Below are 16839 nucleotides of genomic sequence, written 5' to 3' on the forward strand. Positions count from 1 at the left end.
ATTTGACAGCACAACCACAAATTTGAGCTTGCAACATATTAAACGACAGCACAACTTAAAATCTGCCGGCTTTTGCAACAGTTCTCAGTAAACTTGTTGTAGAGTTGTGCACTTGAATGGGCTCAGAACTAGCGAACAGTAGGGATAGGACGTAATTCGTGACTAATCAAAGGCGCTAATTTTTCTGCAAAAAAAGAAAAATCAAAGGTATGTTTATTTTATCCACACTGTTTTTCTAATAGCGGTATTAAGTCATCAATATTAAAAAATCATTGAAGTAGTCACTTGGTGAAAATCTGAATTGTAATGACATTATGTAGCTAGCTATCTTAGGCTAAGCTTGGCCAGATACATTATAGAGTTTGGCCTGTCTGTTGGTGCTTGTAGTGCTTGTCTGTGGCAAAGCCCACCGCAATGTGGGACCATTACCTGTCTGGTGTAGGCAGTGGAAGGAGCTTGCCATACAGGGTATACAAGGCATTCTGCTTTGGGCACAGGTGAATCAGGATACATACTTTACCACATCTTTCTGTATCACAGGTAAACGGTAGCATATGTACATGGATCCCAGATGTCCTATGCCCAACACCAAGCTTGGCATAAGTTTAGGCATTAGGCTGTTATTGAAGGTAGGTTTTTGTGATCAGTTTGTTGAAGTAATAAGTACCTCTTAACTTTTCCAGGGCAGTCGTAATGAGGGGCAAAGGATTAGGGTACTTGAGCAGAAGAGCATTAAGCCCACCTGCAATCTATGCAAAGGTGAAAGCCCTGCTTTCTTTTTAACAACAACAACAAAAAAATGCTGGCAGAGGCAGGGGATATTGAGGGAAAGATATACCCCTGTCCTCTGTTATATACTGCTCAATTGCTTTGTTTTCCTTTTGTGAAAGGAGGTAGTGCATCAGCAAGGTGGATGGGCGTTGTGTAGGATTTGGATGGCACAGTATGATCACGTGTGTGTGATTCACCATCAGTATTCAGGTAAAGGTGAGCATGGATGCTGTTAAAGGAAATGGGAGATGTGTGGTGTTTGGGATCTGTGATTGGCGAGCCTGCAGGTGTAGTCTTTTCTCTGGGATTGACTGTATGCTGACTACGATGTAACCCAGAGGTCAATATACCATAATTAAGTTAAAGAATCTTCATGGTGATGTTAAGAGTCTGCCACTTTAAGACAATCAGGTTCTAGCGGATTTCATTAGCCAGTTCTCATTAAGGAATTAGTGATGACTGTTTGTGACAGCAGTGTTCAGAGTGCATGAGTGTGGAATATATTCTGTACAGTGGAGCAGGTTGCTAGTCTGAGAAGGACAAAACCCTTATTGCTCCAGCCTGTGAGGAAGCCCTTGTTCTCGTGAGCACTCCTGACATATTGTATTGTTAGGTAGGTCATTTTCCTCAAATGTAATAAATTATTTCCCTTTGTTCTTGGTGGTTAGACTATATCAGAGTTTGGGTTTTCTCTCAAAGTAGCGGTGATGGATATTGCCATGTAATTTGACTCACTAAAATTTACAAATGTGTAGTAATCCACATGGTATACTTTTTACAATGTGAAGGTATTTTATTCAAAAATGAACATGTAATAATGTTGGCTGGAAATGTACGTGTAAACGTTCAATTGTTAAGATGCAAATTAGCCAGTTTAGGTAAAAACTGGTAAAAAAAAAAAAAAAAGCTTTACCCTGAAAGTTAAGATATACTGTAATGTAATTCTGTGATGGTGGGAACACAGAGGGCGCGAGAGGCAAGGTTGCAATAAAGAGTTCTTCATTGTCCATAATTCCAAGACTGCAAAGCACTGAGAAAAAGGAAAACTAAACACACGTTGAGGTCATTCAAATGTGTTGGCAAATAGACCACTAATGTGCAGCGACTTCAGGTACCTGTGGGCTTAAATAACAAAAGAGGGAAATAAGGATCAGGTGCGTCGGGTTAATAAGTGGGTGACTGTGAGCGCAGCAGGTGTGTGATGCAGTCCTGAGTGAGAGTGGGCACCTCGCTCCTGCTGTCATGGCCTACAATGACAAATTCATACGCCGTTTTAAATATTCAGTTTGGTAAAATGCTAAGATGCTTCCTTCTTCGGGTGATTATAATTTCCTTACTATTAAAAAACCACTTGCTAGCACATAAGTGCATGAGTGCGGAATATAGTCAGCACAGTGGAGCGAGTTGCTAGTCTGTTTTTTGTTAGCCATTATGCTCCAGCCTGTGAGAAAGCCCTCATTCTGCCTTGTGAGTACTCCTGACATAGTTGTGATCATTTGCACAAAGAACTGACTATGCTGGATTTTCCTTTGATTGTATATGGTGGTGTAAGAGATGGAGAGGCTTTAATTTCCTGCACTTCAAGTAAGGCCTGGATAACTGATTTTTTGGGGTACCCATACATACATACATACATACATATATACATGCATACATGCATGCACACGTACATACACACATACATGCATACGCACATACAGACATACACACACACACACACACACACACACACACACACACACACACACACACACACACACATACATACACACATACACGCATACATACACACATAAATACATACGCATACATACATACACATACATACATACAAAACGTTTCTCTCACCATGAAAAGACTAAGCTAGGACTATATATAAAAATGCACTGTAATAATTACGAGGCCACATTCTCCAACTGGTAATCATTCCTGTAATGCACATTTATGGGAATATTGTATCATTTGCCAACCCAGTCTCTAGCTACCCTGTCTGCAGGCTATGGTTAGTTACTGCACACAATTTCAGTGCCGTTTTTCTTTATTTAAATGTCAAGTCATAACGCACTTAGGAAAATAATGTGAATTATAAAGGCATTCTAAGTGAGGCTTCAGTCCAGACAGATCAAAACATTTCAGTCAGAATTGTTCAAACACAAAGAAAATGGGTTTCTTGTAAATAGTCTCTTTTTTATGTAATTTATATATATATATATATATATATATATATATATATATATATATATGTAATTATATGGCATTTTGACTACGCCTAACCCCCCAGAACCCATTATTTTTCAAACCCTGAAAACAACCCTGTGTGATTCAATGGATTTTCCATTCTTTTCAGGGAAGCATGTCAAAATTATTGTCTATGTTCATGAACCATATGATATGCAGAAATTATGTAGAAAATCTCTTTTCTTATAAATCCTATATTTCTTTAACAATCTGGTCGCCAGATTGACCCCTCTTCTTTCTTCTACAAAAGTCAGCCTTATTACAGAGGGTATCTAACTGAGAAACCCATTAGTAGCTTTGTGATATTTTTGACATTCTTGAGTGTTTTTTCCTCTGATGACTCATATTATGTAACTCTATCGTCCTAAAAAAAAAAAAGGAATGCAGTTTTGGAACATAGCTATCTTTCTGCTGGGTTTAACATCCTCAACTTCCTGATTGTTTCAGGCATTTCAACCCTGACCATGTTTGCAAAAAGAACAGTCTCTGGAAAACTCTTGTTTGTTGACTGTTTTCAGTGTCACCATCAGTAAATACTGTACAGATACACACCCTCCTATGACCACATCCTCATGACCTCCCAAACACATCAGTACAACTTTCAATTCAATTCTATATTATTGTATTTGCAGACTGTTTTTTTTATATAGATATCATAATAAGGCCAATGTAAAACTCAGCCCAGTCTGCCAAGCAACAAGTCAAGGGAGATTGTGGCAAAGTTTTCTTTGGTGGTATATGGTTTCTACTCATGAAATACATGTAGTACAAGTATTGGACAAAGACAGACAGAAGCACCTTTCCAGTTAATAACCAACCATTAATTATACACCTGTTATCTGTTTGTTTTAATACAGCAGAAGTTGCACTTTTTATCAACAAATCTGTGATATGCTGCATACACAGCATCATATGGCATTCTGTATCATTCCCTTCTTCATTTGTATATATTATGATGTACAACATTTACATTTACCGCATTTAGCAGATGCTCTTATCCAGAGTAACTTACAAAGGTGCTTTGTCATTTAAATGACAAAGCACTTTTATGAGTCGCTCTGGAGAGCAGAGATGAGCCTCAATACAAAAAGTGAATTGAATTCAACATTCAATTCAATTGAACATTCAAGTTGAGTCTCAGTGACCATCAGCATCTGTGTGTGCAGGTGTGTTGGACCACAATGACTGGTGGCTGCGTGTTATTTTACTATATCGCAATTTTCCCAAGGAAAAGGCCCAGATCTGCTGCATATTTAATTATCCCTGAGTGACTAAGCAACACCTGTTTTTTAAAAGAAAGAATTCATGAACATGGAGTCCTATGTCTCACGTTACATCACAATCCCCTTACTGCACCCAGTGAAGTTCTGCTATTTAATGCCATTGTTTCAGGAGGTTTACCATGCCAAGCACTTGCAGCTAACAGTGCAGTGGGTGCTTTTATACAAGGGACTTTCATTTCCTGCTTTGCTGAAAGCTGAAACCTCAGGTCGTTTGGGTAGAAGAAGAGCAGGGCAATTCTGTGACTCAACAACAAAAACAAACTGTCCTGGGTCTTTTCATTTGGGTCATTTGGGTCATATGACCAGTGGAGCTGGTAGAGGGTATAAGTGCTAAGTGGTCTCCTGGGGAATCATTAATTGTAAAACCTGAAGTCAATGATGTGAAACTTTGAAGTTTAAGAGAATGATTACCCTCCAATAAACATTAATAGATTTGAAAGTTAGCACTCTCCCACTTGAAATGCATAGCTATAGCCTTTCCTTATGCACTACAGCACTCACAACTGAGTGCAATACTCACAATTCACTGCAGTATTTACAACAATATTTACTATAGTACGCACAACTCAATTACAATTCTCACATCCCATTACAATACTTATGACTTACTACAGTACTCACAACTCACACACAAAATTCCAGCAAGCTAATAATATTACTCACAAGAGTCCAACACACAAATAATCTCAATCACAAAATTCCAACTAAATTGCTACATGTCTCACATTTCTTTTCCTGCAATGCAGTATTTCACTACTGGTCAGCATTTCCCTGCTGGTGCATTCTTTCTCTACTGGTAAGCCCAAAATGTCCTGGAAAATCATGCTATCCATGTTGACTCCCTTAATAACCGTGCTATCCATATAGACTTCCTTCAAAACATTGTTCTATTTATTCCATGTACATTAGGATTGAATATAACTTTATTTTCTAGTTGAATCAAGTCAATGCAAGTGTATAGTGGAATGAAGGTCCTCCAGGGGTTTAGTAGTGTCCACGATAGGGGATGCATTTACAGTGTCTCCACAGTACAAGGGAACAAAGCAGTGGTAAACAAAGCTTTGCTCCCAAGGACTAACATTTGCAATTAGAGAAGTGCAGCACAGTGCGCTAAATACACTATAAATACATTGATCAAGACAGCGGGCGACACAAAGGATAAAACATACAGTGCGTGGGAGGTGCAAAAGAATTATGTTCCTTTATTATTTTTAAAAAGGTTTTTTTTCCTATTATGCAACAGTTATTTGATATGAGGTGACGTATGTAAAATCAGACTTCAGGTAAGTGATGTCCCCATTGAATTTTACAGTTTACAGGAAACAGATACACTCTTTCTAGAAGTGAAGGGGGTGGGGGTGGGGATGGGGGTGGAGGGTGGATGGGGACAGGCAGAGCAGAGTGGAATAAGAAGGTGTCAAAAACATACTTTCAGAGTCAGATAGACAAAGCGAGAGATTATACTGCTGTGACAAACCTTGACTACTCACTGACACATTTTTTGTTTCCTGAAACTTTTTCCTGCTCAGAAATTATTAAAAGGAGAGAGAGAAAGAGAAATGAGAGAATCAAAGACTTGAATGATTGCACACGTCTTATGAAGAATCATCTCTCCTTGAAGGTATTCTCTGAACATCTCTCAACATCTCTGTTCTCTAAAGTGTACTCTCGACATCTCCTCTCCCTGAGTATATTCTCAGAAGAGCTTCTCTACTGGGTAAGAACACTCAAAAAGGTTCTAAGAGCAAAATAATTTCTAGATAATAAATTTTTGTATCTAGATGATTGTGCCTACTCTCCATAAATTTGAACAGTTGTTTTGTCAGAACAATACCAGTGAATACATGATTATTATAATTTCCTGACATTATTTTAAAGTCTGGGTTTGAAAAATAATCTGTTTGTTTTAGCTACATGCATACATCCAATAGAACACCGAGCAGTAGATAAAATAAAACAAAATAAACCATTAAACTGCTGGATTTATTTGACAGATTAGTTTCCCTTCAATATTAAACTAGTTAGTGAAATTAAAACTGTAAACTGTCATCAACAAGACAATACATTTGATGCTATAAACACATTTAAACGATTTTAATTTCAGTCTGATGTTGATAAATATAACAAATTGAACACAATATTGTGAGGACGTTGTTGCCACATTGAATATGTTTTTCTAAAAAAAAGAAACATAAAAAACACATAGTTGATTTTAATGTTAAATTGTTTCAGAGCTGAAAACGCACACTTGTTATTGTCAGAAAGCTCAAAAGAGGAATGACATCGCATTTTAGTTGTCAGAGCAAATTGGACTAAAACGAATCCACGACGACTGAATACTGACAAAGTTAATGCACATTTATTTTTAAAAGACTATGACTGAAAAACAAATCACTTGCCTCCTGGCATTGCTGTGTTGCCCTCTGTGAATTCCAGACCTGATCTAAGTCATAGTAATAAATAAAAAAACTTACTTAACAGAAAAATAAATGCAGTATGGCTTGATGTAAAACACTTCAGCTGACTGGAAAGATTCGTAATACTGGGAAATGCTGGAAAAGTATACATAAACTCCTGGGCTCCTGTCCGGCCACATGCCGTCACACAGAGGGAGGACATCGGTACCGTTGCCCACCTCCCCAGAGGTGGCCCTTCTGTGAAGATCAACATACAGACACCCGTGATTGACAGCTCGGGCTGTCTGCAGGTAAAGCCTTGCCTGCGTTCATGAGACTTCCATGAGGAAACACTGAAGGGGGGAAACCATTAAAAACATGGTTGATTCTTTTTTTTGTTTGTTTTGATCAAGGCCAATCAGACGTCCCACAGTACCATCCCGCAGGGTATGTGTAATGGCATGGGGCCACTTTGCTTCCACTGGGTTTGAACGACTCACGGTCTTTCAGGGGACAATAAATTCCACCTTGCATGAGTTAATTCTACAGCAGAGTGTTTTATGATCCGGAACTCAAATGAGGTTGGGTGATGCAGCAGGACGTTGTTGCGGAACACAGGATCAACACGAACTAATTATATATTTTGAATAGGCAGAGTCAGTGTCTGTAACCTAATGCCATTGAAATACTGTGGCACGATGTGACGCAAACCATACAAGCAAGACGTGCCAAAAAATGTACTGTACAAGAACTGAAAGAGTTTTGTCTAGAGAAGCGGTTCCCTGAACCTTTGGGCAAATGACCCCAAATGGACATCATAAATTAATTATTGGACATCATAAATCCATGAAATGGTTTTAGGGGAGACTCTTAAATGCGGTATATGTACGAGGAAATGAAGAATTTGAATTGCACACTATTTTTAGCCATGAGAAATCAAAAAGCCAAAGATCCATATTGTCGGTCCATGTTTATAAAGAGCTGTTGCAAGAAGCTTGAAGTTTACGTCCCATAATTCTGTGAGATTATTGGTTGGTTGCAAAGTAGAAATTCAATTATTGATTCATGTAAACCCAGAGTTTTCCCACTATTGGAATACTGAAGTGTATATAAACACGTTAATTACTGACAAAATCTGTTTTAATCAGATAACTTAATAATAATCGAATTATTAAGTGCATGTAAACGTACATGCGCTCTTAATTTAAAAGTTCCCTTTTAACTAATTAGATTTTGTGATACATATGACATCTGAAGTATGTAAGAATTCTCTACAAAAAACTTGTTCTGAAGCAGGTCCACTGGCTGAAGGCCTTCTGCTGGTGTGGATGGTAAGCCAGATAGACAATCTGGTTTCATCATGCTTATTACTTTAACATTGTCCACGGTGCTCAGTCTCCTCTGGTTACCACCTCAGTATCTTCATTTCTTCTTAAACTATAAATACAACAATACAACATGTACAACAATACATTTACAGTGTTGTTAGACGTTTCTCTGTGTGCATCACACGCTCTACATTGCAGTGTTTTGCTCTTTGTTTCTTGTTTTGTATATTCTGCTTGTTTCCATGTGTATTCCATGTGTGTTGTGTTCTATTATTTGTGCATTAGTTTTCACGCCTTCATCACGTCACACACAAACCTCTGTTAACCTGAAATTGGATAACATTTAATTGCGTGCCAAAAAAAACAAGTCAAAACAAAACAAAACATAACATTCTTTCCACAGTGGAGTGTGCAAAGCAACCAGCATAGTGAATGGGATTTTCTTTGGGTGAGACATTAACATACACAGTCTAAAGCTGTAGCCACCTGAGTCTCCTTTTATGGCTTGAAATCTCTGCTTGCTATACCTGACTCACGTGTTATGCAAAATAGATTTTCAAATAATTCTGTTCCTGTATTAGATAGGGACTCAGGAAGGGCTGACATATAGGCCTTCCTGGAAATCATATCTATTTGGACAAACCCAGATTTTAGTCATAAATATAGCTTCTTCAAAGCATAAAACCTACACTGTCTTATCTAGAAGGGATGTGCAGGGGTGTTACTCTTTAGCATTTTAAATGTTAATTTGAGTTGCTGGGGTTGATATTTCTGAGAACAGTATGAATAATGAGGTTAGAGCTTTGCTGTATTAGTTGTATAAATGCGGACCTGTGACATTAGTTAAGCCTTCATTATTATTATAAGCCTCCAGGAAAATTCCATTAATTTAGTAAAATGGTTTTACCAAGCATATTTAACTTAATATTTTAGCATTAACTTCAATTAGCTGATGTATTGGCTGTACTATCTCCAGAAAGCCCAGTCCTCGCTCTTTATAGGATGAGGCGCATGTAGACGCAAAATGAAAATTGTCATTTATTTAAGTTCCATGTATTTAAGGAAGTTTCATAGTTATTGTCGATATAACAACTCGAAGACAAAAAAACAAAAAGGAGAGCCTAATAACATGAAAATGTAACAAAATCACATGTAGAAAACCACCATCACATACAAGGCAGAGCAGAGGCTAAACCAAAATACAAACATAAACAAAACCACACAACGCATCGTCGGTTAGGTTGATTGGATACTCTAAATTGTCCTGTATATGTACATATATAAAATGTGTGTGTATGTCCAGTGATGGTTGGTGCCCTGTCCTGGTTTTAACCTCCTCCCCTTTCCCTGTACCCGGTGCAGTCCCCCTGTGGTTTATGATCGAGAGTACGCCGCGTGCAGATTGGCTGCCGCTTCTCATCAGGTGTGTCAGTGTGTAAAAAAAAAAAATTTGTATTGATATTTGTAAAAAGTGACCTTGAGTTTGAGAAAGGTGCTATATAAATGCAACTAATAATAATAATAATAATAATAATAATAATAATAACTGCAATACCAAATGGGTGAAACCACAAAACCTTTATTTATTTGCAGTGGAAATTGGCTTCCCTGTTCCTTGGTCATATGGTCATATGTATTATTTTTGTTCCATTCCTTAGTTTCGTTTTCTCCGCCCCTCGTTTGGTTTTCTTCGCGCGTCATTACTTTCACCTGTTCCTCGTTTCTAGTTTCTAGTTTCATGTATTTAAACCCTGTCTGGTGCCCTTTGTCTTTGCTGTTCATTGGCTGTTTGGATGAATGTTTGAATGTATGTATGGATATGTTTGAAAGCCTGTCTGTTTATCAAAGCCTTCGTTTGTTAGCCCGTGTGTTATTCTAACCGTTTGTTTTTCCTTAAGTCCATGTGTTATTTCCTAGTCTCTGTTATAGCCTGCTTCCCCTGTTTGCCTTCATGTGCTTTGGTTTGTTTATCATGTATCCCAGTACTCTACATATTGGCTCAATGACCTTGGACCGTTATAACGACTCTGAATCTGGATTTGCCCCTAATAAATCTCGCTCTTCTCCGCACGTGTCCACCTCCTTACTGCTCACCGTTACAGAATGAACAGCCTAACAAGGACGCAGCGAGAGAGCGAGACTCAGGGAGGCAGTTGTTCTGCTGAGATGAAACTCAGGCTGTTTCCTGACAGTCCGAGTTTGTTATGTCTCAGCACCACCAAACCAGAGACAGCAAATCCCTTGGCGCTGCGGGTACACGGGCATCTTGTCGTTCCTGGAAAAAACAGGATCTCGTGTATTTTTATGACAATGAGATCCTAGGTAAGTGCCAAGAGTCTGCCCGTCTTGACCAGCACTGCAGGAGGGAGCGCCCTGCGGCGCAAGTTGTGAGTAGGCGGAGTGAATGCACAGGCAATCCATGGATAGGCACTCGGTGTGTGCTCAAGCGCAAACGCGAGCTCCCCAAAGCCCGTGTCCGCTTTGAGAACTGTCGAGAGGGTTTTGTATCTGTGTGTTCCTCCAGGGTCACCCAGTCTGTACCTGTGGCTATCCAGTAAGCCACCCAGTCTGTTCCTGTTCCCGGCATGAAAGACGCCATCAGTCTGATCCTGATCCTGTTCCCGCTGATTGCCGCAGCAGCATCCCCAGACCCACCCCTTCCTGGTACGGGGGACGCCTCACAGCTGGTTCCTATTCCTGGAGTGGAAGAAGCTATTCCACAAGTCCCCATGCCTCTTGGCTGGCCTGTCCCCGTGGTCGTTCCTCAAAGCTCTCCCGTGCCCCAAAAGCCTGCCACTGCCATTTCGTCAGTTTCCTCTGTGTCCTCAGACCTGCCTCCTGGCTTTCGGGCTTCATGTTCCCTGCTTGTCCTGCCCTGTCCTGTGTCTCCTGCTGCCTCCACCCCTTGTTTCCCGCCTGTCCCACCCCGGCTGGTGTCTCCTGTTCCCTGTGTGTGTCCTGTGTCTCCATTGTTCTTGCCTTCTCCATTACAAATGGAAATATCCTTGCTTCCACTCTTAGTGTAGTAGATGGCCAAACCTAGGTCTTTAAAGACTTGCAATCATTCACAGCTGTTGTCTCTGGCAATCACAATGGTCACTTTGGCCCTGTCTCACCACCAATACCCAACTGTTATTAAGGACTGTAAATCACTGTGCTACCAGGTGTGAGTTCCTGATGGTTGTCCTTTGTTTGGGAAGACATGTATGTGGACATTTTTGATTGGTCACTGGTGGGCAAACTCTGTTTTTGGTCAAGAGAAGACTAAGAGATTCTGAGCACTGGGGAAAGTGAAGCCAATGCCAGCAAGCATTTTTTTTACATATTTGCCCTACATTAGCATGTCCATAAAAGAACCTGACTCTCAGGCAAATGATCAGATCCACTCAGCTCCTCCTGTGAGGAGTGAATGGACCCGAGATGTCACTGTCTTTTTTAATCCTGCTCCCATCTTTTCTTCAGTCAGATTTATGATGGTAGTAACACAGTTGAAACCTGAAAACCTCCATCAAGCCTATTGCTGACTAGATTAACAATGTAAGCTTTGAAATGGCTACATGACATTTCACTACACTTACTGCAAAAAATGCTACTTGTGTCGCTTGCGTGCGTACTGCTACATTTATTGTACCATTCTCCCACACTGCAGGGAGTGCATTATCATGAGTCAAGTCATGTCTCCCATCAGGTTTGGCATCTTTTATTAGAGGTCGATTACCTGCCTAGGTAGCTTTGGCTACAACAACCTGTGCTATATGTGGTCGGACTTGATTATCCTGGTTGTCATCTATGTACTAGTCACTTGTATGGTGTCTCTATGTGGCAAACTGTTCTCTAGGTCTCTCCCTGGTGTTCTGACTACTCAGTTACAGGCACCACAGAATATCGAGACTGACGTGTTTAGAAAAGGAAGGCAAATGTCTAAAACATAGATGTTATCTAGTAATTGCGGTGCAGTAAATAACATTTTTGCCACCAAAGTAAACATTCAGGTTTCAGTGTAAAGCAGCATCTGTAGTCCTTGATCTCCTTCTCTGTGGAACCAGGAAGGGTGTCACCCAGGAAGTTTCACTGTCCTTGAAACTTGCATAAACTAATCAGACCAAAGGGTGGCAAAGCTTTCTGGAAGAACAGGCCACTGACCCTTTGCTGAATACTTGGCTACATATAATGCTGTTCTTCCTGCACAGTGTAGTCACATCTGTGTGCTCTCTCTGCAGACTGGACAATCTGTGGTGTGGAAATGAAGAACTCCCTGACACAGCTGCTCTGCAAGTACCTAGCTGAGCGACGTCTTTACCAAAGTCGTTTGGTCACCAAAGATGGCCACTGCAACATCGAATACTGCAGTGTGAGATCCACCAGTTTCTTTGCCTATGCTCTTGACCTATGGACTACTTTTATGGAGATCCGTTGGCGTTTTGTTATTGTTCTCTTCGTGGGCTCCTTCACTCTAAGTTGGTTCATTTTTGCACTCTGCTGGTACTGGATCGCTCATAACAATGGGGAACTGTCCTGGCAAGTCCAACCAGCAAACACCTTGAAATGCTTCAATAATGTCACTGACCTGACCAGCGCTTTCCTCTTCTCCATGGAAACGCAAACAACGGTGGGCTACGGCGGACGAGACATCACCGCAAATTGCCCTGTTTCTGTTGCTCTAGTCATCATTCAGGCTCTGGTGGGATCAATTATTAACTGCTTCTGGTGTGGACTGGTTATGGCCAAAATCACCCTGCCCAAGAGAAGAGCCAAGACCATCACCTTTAGCAAAATGGCTGTCATCTGCCCTAAAAATGACACCCTCTGCCTGCAGATACAAGTGGCCAACCTACGCAAAACCCTGATGATCGGGAGTCAGGTCTACGGCAAGCTGATTAGGACACTAATCTCACCTGAAGGCAAGACAGTCATCCTGGATCAGGTTCATATTGACTTCACAGTGGATGCTGGGAAGGACAGCCTGTTCTTTATATGCCCTTTGACCCTCTATCATGTGATTGACAAAACAAGTCCATTTTCTGAGTTCTCTGTGGACACTCTGCACCAGCAGGAGTTTGAGCTGGTGGTGTTCCTGGACGGGACAGCCGAATCCACCAGCTCTTCCTGCCAGGTCAGGACTTCCTACATCCCTAAGGAGATCATGTGGGGCTACCAGTTCCTCCCCACCATCTCTCGCAACAAAGAGGGCAAATATCGCGTGAACTTCTCCAACTTTGACAAGGTCGAGCCCCTAACGACAACCAACAGTGCTGAATACTCCAACAGTGAGAAATTAAATATTCAACTCTCCAAACATGGCATTGATAATCAGGGTTTTGAAGATATCAACATTGGTGACTCTGTCACTCAAACGAAAATGTGATGATACACGCACACGGACACATTCAGCATGGTTGTCTACTACACGTAAATCAACACGTCTTTATTTCTTTAAGCAGTTCATGCATAATCCTCTCCATACAAATCCACATCTCAGCCTAAGTGCCGGGAAAAGCACTGCCGGGCCATGACATCTGAGACATGTACATGGTCTTAAGACTAGTAAAGGTTGGATTTTTGCATTTTCTGATGGCAAACAATGGCAGAGAATGTAGATTTCACACAGATACTTCATGAGCAAATGTGTACTTAATTTTTATAGACTGAGAAAGGTAATTATATTACCTAAGATTACCTAATGACAATATTGAGTTATAATGGAGCCTTTTCAAAGGCATTAAGAGAATTAGAATGCTCGCTCCTCTTCCTGGATTTGATGAAACTCCTATAGTTTCCTACATGCTGTCTGAGTTAAATTGGTCTTTTATAGGGTTATTTTACCATTATGCTTTTTTTTTTTGGCTGATTCAGTTTAACATAGGTTTGTTATTCTGGAAGAAGGCACCTCATATGCAAATTATATAATCTCATTTAAAGGATCTCATTTGTCAACTGTGCTTTTTTATCCACTTTGATTGCAGAATGAACAAGTAGTGTTATTTACATAAATTATGTTATTTACATAAATGCACATGAATCACTATGGAAGTGAGCTCATTTCTTGTCAGAACAGTACACTGAGAAAGAAGTGAGAAATGATATGAACAAAATTTGTTTTCTTTTAGTAAATGTGTATTGTCTATAGATTTAAAAGTGACTTCATGGTATCATAATTTGTGTGCCCAGCAGAGCCTGTCTCTTTAGGCTATTTTCTTTATACATGGTTTCATTTATGAACAATATATATAATTTGTTTCAGTTGGAGTGCGGTGCCTCATAGTTTGCTACAGTATGAATCACTGTATGGAACAAATCCAGTATTCCACCAGGCCAGGACAACACATAACGCAACCCCCAGTCTCCCTTTCTTTCTTACTAAAACATTGCATAACTTGGAATAAATATTTTCTCAAAACTTTCAGATATTTATTTTCAACTTTATTCCACTCTTTAAAAAAAAGAAACCATTGGTTGACCATACCTCTCTCTGTTATAGCACCTATTCCCACAGTAAAATCAGTGGAAGGATACCCACTGATGCCATTCTACACTGATTTTGCATATTAGACACACAGATATTAGATACACCAAATGTTCACTGCAGTTAGCTTGCAAATAAGCTCTAATTGTTAAACAGAGACAGTGAGGCCATTATCACACTCCAGCATAAGAAACAGGGTAAACCGGGTTTCACTAAATATACACCTTGATACCAACTAAATAGTGGGAGAGCTAATTATTAACTCTAACAGACACAAATCTTTAAATATATATTTTTGACATAGACCTATTTAGGACAAGTTAGAATATAAACACACAATTTAAGTCAGTACAAGATAAATGATTATTGAACATCCATTACTCCACATCATAAGGGGTCTCATTAACACCGGCATATGTATGCAAAATTAAACTAATACAATAAATGAGATAACTGAGAGCCTTGACTGATATACCAGTTTATCTCTAGACTTTTGGAAGGAAGTGATGACAACGCTGTCCTTCTTTCATGAGTTGTGACATCCTAATGTCATCTCTGTGCCTTCTACATCATTGAAAAAACCTACAATAAAAATTATTTTTATTTCACCTATATATGAATTTTGCCAATAAAACCATTCTTCTAAACTGAAAAAATAAAGATAATGTCTTATTCAGAAAATACACCTAGACTAGAAAATGCAGTGCACCACTGTGCTCTTATATTTCTAAACAATCTCTATAATGCTTCAGTAAGACAAAGTTGCCCACCCTTCTATTATCAATATACTCATTGTTACATTTTTTGACGAGATCCTTTCTAGTGGCGGTTACGGTACTGCAGGCAATGTGAAACTCGTGTACAAGCTTATGAGCTTAAATTAACGAAAAACTGTATTCCTAAAGTACCAGTATGCCATCAAATGGAGTGCTTATCCTTAAACTGTGTGAGAACTGTTTTGTGCATAATGCTACCATGCTTTTGAACATTGTTAAAATGGTTAGCTGCTGATGTCTGCATGACACTGTACGACGAGCATGAGTTTTTGGGTTGCAGTGTTCTCTAGCCACTTCAACAAAATAGCACAATAGTCTCGCCTCCTCAGAGTTTTGATGGTATGTTAACTCTGGGCTGTTTTTACACACATCCTGACACATTCTGCATACTTTGTTTTTTCGGCGCGAACAGTTCCGCTACGTGCAGTGTATCAGCCTCTACCTCATCAGTTTTAATAATAAATGGTCCTAAACGCTGCAATTAATAAACTGCTCATTCACCAACCTTGGCGCGCAGGCTACTGGTCACAACCACACATAAACAATCTCACCTAGCTAGCTAACTGACAAAATGGCAAATAAAAGAAAGACTCAAGGCAAACATCGACGATTTAGAGACGAATGGCCAGGCTCGTTTGCATATGCGCGCCAACCGGATTCCCAATATGTTTAATCTTCAACGAGAAACTCAAACAACAAAAAGTCAAACGCTGAGAGACATTTTACCACTCTGCTTTGCCGAAAAATATCCTGCCGGAGATGTGGCAGCCGCCCTAACGCTGAAAGCTCACGGTCCTGCTTGAAAATCAAGGTGTCCAAAATACAAAAACCAAACTGAACAGGTAATTTAGGCTGCGTGCTCAAAATTTGTAGGTAATTCAGATATACAGTTCTCCGACATGTTTCTTTAATATTAGTATAATATTATTTAAAACAGTTCCACACATATGCAACTAATGTCAGTGCAAGTAATATTTTATTCTTTATCTTTTTAGAACCGTTGCGTTGGACCTCAGAAGTGTGTGTATGGAGGCTGACTGAAAATGATTAGCTCATGTCTGTTACCCGTTCATCTATGCAGATGGAACAAAATACATTTGTTCATGTTTGAGCTGCTGGTTAGACTACATGAGCCTTTTCTCCTCCTACGTTAAGAACTGCAAGGTGTTATAACTCATAATTCAAAATTATTTTTTTCTTCTTCCTTTTCTGCGTAACCTAGTCCATTAGCATATGCTGGGACATATTTCCAGCCAAGATGTTGAAACGTTACACCAATAAAATAGACATATGTGGCTCCTAACGTGGTTTGATTTTGGTTGAAATACGACAAACCACTTGGTTGGCTCTTCTTAAAATTTGGGTTGCCAACCCTGTCTGGGGCTTTTGTCTGTGTAAAGAATCTTGCCTAAATGATTTTTGAAAAACATTTTTCATACTTAAGATATAAACGAGGTCAACTTTATTGCTTTGAGTTCAATAGGTAGAATACATTCACAATATATGTGTAATATACTCCTGCTTTTATGCGTGTGTGTGTGTGTGCTAATTCCAAGATGATAATGAAACGTGAAATAATAATTG

At 39.6% G+C, this 16839-nt stretch overlaps 1 pseudogene across 2 annotated transcripts; it reads left to right on the plus strand.

Moving 5' to 3' along the window:
* The first annotated feature begins 5709 nt into the window (after nucleotides 1-5709).
* LOC113585916 (ATP-sensitive inward rectifier potassium channel 1 pseudogene) lies at nucleotides 5710-15144 on the plus strand (annotated as a pseudogene). 2 transcript variants are annotated; one of them, XR_014124330.1, is made up of 2 exons: nucleotides 5710-5913; nucleotides 12237-15144. The product of XR_014124330.1 is annotated as an ATP-sensitive inward rectifier potassium channel 1 pseudogene, transcript variant X2 (transcript). The 2 variants fall into 2 exon arrangements; XR_014124329.1 differs by having other exon boundaries at nucleotides 5710-6009; nucleotides 12237-15143.
* The last annotated feature ends 1695 nt before the right edge of the window (nucleotides 15145-16839 follow it).

This window comes from Electrophorus electricus, chromosome 6 (assembly GCF_041902795.1).
Source record: "Electrophorus electricus isolate QZ-2024a chromosome 6, ASM4190279v1, whole genome shotgun sequence".
NCBI classification, from domain to species: Eukaryota; Metazoa; Chordata; class Actinopteri; order Gymnotiformes; family Gymnotidae; genus Electrophorus; species Electrophorus electricus.